Below are 4,170 nucleotides of genomic sequence, written 5' to 3' on the forward strand. Positions count from 1 at the left end.
TTTTTTTTTTTTTTTTTTTTTTTTTTGAGACAGAGTCTCGCGCTGTGTCACCCAGGCTGGAGTGCAGTGGCGCGATCTCGGCTCACTGCAAGCTCCGCCTCTCAGGTTCACGCCATTCTCCTGCCTCAGCCTCCGAGTAGCTGGGACTACAGGCGCCCGCCACCACGCCCGGCTAGTTTTTTGTATTTTTTTAGTAGAGACGGGGTTTCACCATGTTAGCCAGGATGGTCTCGATCTCCTGACCTCGTGATCCACCCGCCTCGGCCTCCCAAAGTGCTGGGATTACAGGCTTGAGCCACCGCGCCCGGCCCTACTTATACTTTTAAATACATCAAGCGTTTCTAAATATATAGAAAGACTACATATTTCATATTAGAACTTGCCCACTATATACACAGCACTGTTAAAATTACACACAATTGTTACAGGTTGGTGCAAAAGTAATTGAGCTTTTGCATTTAATCTGAGGTATCTTCTAAATATGACCATTGTGGGCTTGAACCATACACTCCTCACTTCCTTCTCTCTGTCATCAATGCAGAGGACTAGTACAGGCATGTGTAATGGTTAGAGAGGTTGAACAAACTCATATCCTAAAGTCATTTACAGACGACAATGTTTCCTGTGAGTTTCAATACAAACTGTACAAAATGAGCCCATTTTACTAAGACTTGGTCATAGGCTGGCAGCCTTTTTAACATCTAGAGACTAGATGTTGCAAAATTAAGGACTCATTTGTGCATTACATACACTGGATACACAGCAAAACCAAATAAACAGAATGTGCAGAAAAACAGTGTCTGAAAACTTCCAAGTGTGAATGCACTAGCATATTACCTTTTGCAATTCCTTCCCTCCCACCTCCTGCAAACCATTGAACAAGTATAGATGGTACTATCCTGCTCATAGAGGTGGTTTAACAATTTTATTTCCAAAAGATAATATTCCTTATGAATTTCAGCAACAAGATATTTACAAATTGATATTTTACTGTCTCTATATTGAATATGCGTTGGGTACTTGTAAACATCTACATAGACTAGGTGTTTCAGGTAAGGATAGTTGTCCTCATAGACATAGCAGTGTTGAATGAGCCTCACACATAAAGCAATAGTTGCAGTTTTTTTCTTTTCTTTTCTTTCTTTCTTTCTTTTTTTTTTTTTTCTGATATAGAGTCTGGCTCTGTGATGCAGGCTGGATCTCAACTGACTGCAACTTCCGCCTCCTGGCTTCAAGCAACTCTTGTGCCTCAGCCTCCCAAGTAGCTGGGATTATAGGCACGGATCTGCCCACCTTGGCCTCCTAACAACTGGGATTACAGGCATGAGTCACTGTGCCTGACCGGTTTTTTTTTTTTTTTTTCTTTCTTACTAGAAAATATGGGATGCTTCATGAATTTGCATGTCATCCTCACACTGGGGCCATGCTAATCTTCTCTGTATCATTCCAACTTTAGCGTATATGCTGCCAAAGTGAGCACAATAGTTTTCATTTGACAGTGTCTTCCCAACATGAACATTCTGGCCTAAAACTGTTCCCTTCTACACCAATGCAGTGGGCTATAATGCTCAAATTTTCAGATGACATTCTTTCCTAGGAATTTTTTTTTTTTTTTGACGGAGTCTCGCTCTGTCGCCCAGGCTGGAGTGCAGTGTGCGATCTCGGCTCACTGCAAGCTCTGCCTCCCTGGTTCATGCAATCCTCCTGCCTCAGCCTCCCAAGTAGCTGGGACTACAGGTGCCCGCCACCATGCCCGGCTAATTTTTTGTATTTTTAGTAGAGACGGGGTTTCACTGTGTTAGCCAGGACGGTCTCGATCTCCTGACCTCGTGATCCACCCACCTCGGCCTCCCAAAATGCTGGGATTACCGGCGTGAGCCACCGTGCCCGGCCTTTTCTGAGGAATTTTAAAACAAAATGTACAAAATATATTAGTTTAACTAACTCTACTTTTGCTTTTGTCATACACTGGCAACCTCTCTAACATCTAGAAAGAGCAGCTGTTGTAAATTAGGACTTGTTTATCTTTTATATACATTATATACACAGATGAGTAAAACAAAATGCCCAGACAGAAGGGCTAGTGGTTAATCTTGCTTCATTATAAGCGCAGTGGTGCAGAGTTCATTGTACCTCCTTCTCTTCCTTCTTCCCCTGAACCACGCACAAACATAACATACTACGCAAAAACAACTTTCATATGAATTTTAACAAAAAGATGCCTGTAACCCCAGCACTTTGGCAGGCCAAGGCCTGCAGATTGAGGTCAGGAGTTCAAGACCAGCCTGGCCAACATGGTGAAACCCCATCTCTACTAAAAATACAAAAGTTAGCCGGTTGTGGTGGTACATGCCTGTAATCCCAGCTACTTGGGAGGCTGAGGCAGGAGAATGGCTTGAACCTGGGAGGTGCAGGTTGCAGTGAGCCGAGATTGTGCCAGTGCTCTCCAGCCTGGGCAGAGCGAGACTCTGTCTCAAAAAAAAAAGTTTTACAAAATGTGATATTTTACTACCTCTACTTTTAACATATATCAGGCACTTCAGAAAGTCTAGAAAGACTAGATATTTCAAAAAAGTACTTTGCACTGTCAACTATATATAAAATAGTGAAGAATAAAATGCACACACAAAACAGCGATTATAATACGAAAATATCTTCTCCATATGACCTGCCTGGCATAGAACCTTCTCTTCCTTCTCACAGTCTTCTGCTCCATGTCCTCTAAACCCCTGTACAAACGTGGACGTGTGTTACTCTTGGTGCTTCTACATTTCACAAAGTCATTTCCGGCGGAGGTGGCAGGGTGAGGGTGGGGTAGCTCATGCTTGTAATCCCAGCACTTAGGGAGGCTGAGGTGGGAGGATTGTTTGAGGCCAAGAGTTCTAGGCCAGCCTGGGAAACATAGCAAGACCCTATCTTTACAAAAAAATAAAAAATTAAAAAAAAATTAACTGGTTATGGTGGCATGTGCATGTAATCCCAGCTACTCAGGAGGCTGAGGTGGGAGGATTGCTTGAGTCCAGGAATTTGAGGCTACAGTAAGCTATGATCACATCACTGCATTCCAGTCTAAGTGACAGCAAAATCCTGTCTCAAAAAAAAAGAGAAAAAGAAAAAAAAGTCATTTTCAGGAGACACACCTCTTCTATGATTTTTGAAAAAAACAAATGGATGTTTACAAGATGTGTGATTTTCTAACTCTGTCATAGTTGGCAACCTCTTGACATCTAGAAGGACTAGATGTAACAATTTTTTTTTTTTTGAGATGGAGTTTCGCTTGTTGGCTAGGCTGGAGTGCAATGGCGCAATCTCGGCTCACTGCAACCTCTGCCTCCTGGGTTCAAGCAATTCTCATACCTCAGCCTCCCGAGTAGCTGGGATTATAGGTGCCAACCACCACACCCAGCTAATTTTTGTATTTTTATTACAGACAGTGTTTCACCATGTTGTCCAGGCTGGTCTCAAACTTTTGACCTACCTACCTTGGCCTCCCAAAGTGCTGGGATTACAAGTGTGAGCCACCGTGCCTGGCCACAAATGTTTTCCTGTTTCTTTTTCTTTTTATTACTATTTTTGAGACAGGGTCTCACTCTGCTGTGTTGCCCAGGCTCTAGTGCAGTGGCACACTCATAGCTCACTGCAACCTCTGCCTCTCAGGCTCAAGCATCCTCCTGCCTCAGCCTCCTGAGTAGCTGGTATCATAGGTGTGCATCACCACACTTGGCTAATTTTTAAATTTTTTGCAGATAAGGGGGTCTTGCTATGTTGCCTAGGCTGGTCGTGAGCTGCTGAGCTAAAGCGATCTTCCCACCTTCACCTCCCAAAGTGCTGGGATTATAGGCATGAGCCACCAACCTGGCCAAATTTTTTCCTTTAAAAGATTGGGGGGCGGCTGGGCATGGTGGCTCATGCCTGTAATCCCAGCACTTTGGGAGGGTGAGGCGGGTGGATCACGAGGTCAGTATTTTGAGACTATCCTGGCTAACACGGTGAAACCCCGTCTCTACTAAAAATACAAAAAATTAGCGGGCATGGTGGTGGGCGCCTGTAGTCCCAGCTACATGGGAGGCTGAGGCAGGGGAATGGTGTGAACCGAGGAGGCGGAGCTTGCAGTGAGCCGAGATCATTCCACTGCACTCCAGCCTGGGAGAGAGAGTGAGACTCCATCTC

General features: G+C 44.2%; 1 non-coding gene across 1 annotated transcript; it reads right to left on the bottom strand.

Moving 5' to 3' along the window:
* Window positions 1–1,373: 1,373 nt before the first annotated feature.
* On the bottom strand, window positions 1,374–1,480 carry LOC112614926. The gene has a single exon (XR_003117223.1). It is a non-coding gene; the product is annotated as a U6 spliceosomal RNA (small nuclear RNA).
* Window positions 1,481–4,170: the final 2,690 nt, after the last annotated feature.

Source organism: Theropithecus gelada, chromosome 20 (assembly GCF_003255815.1).
Source record: "Theropithecus gelada isolate Dixy chromosome 20, Tgel_1.0, whole genome shotgun sequence".
Lineage (NCBI taxonomy): Eukaryota > Metazoa > Chordata > Mammalia > Primates > Cercopithecidae > Theropithecus > Theropithecus gelada.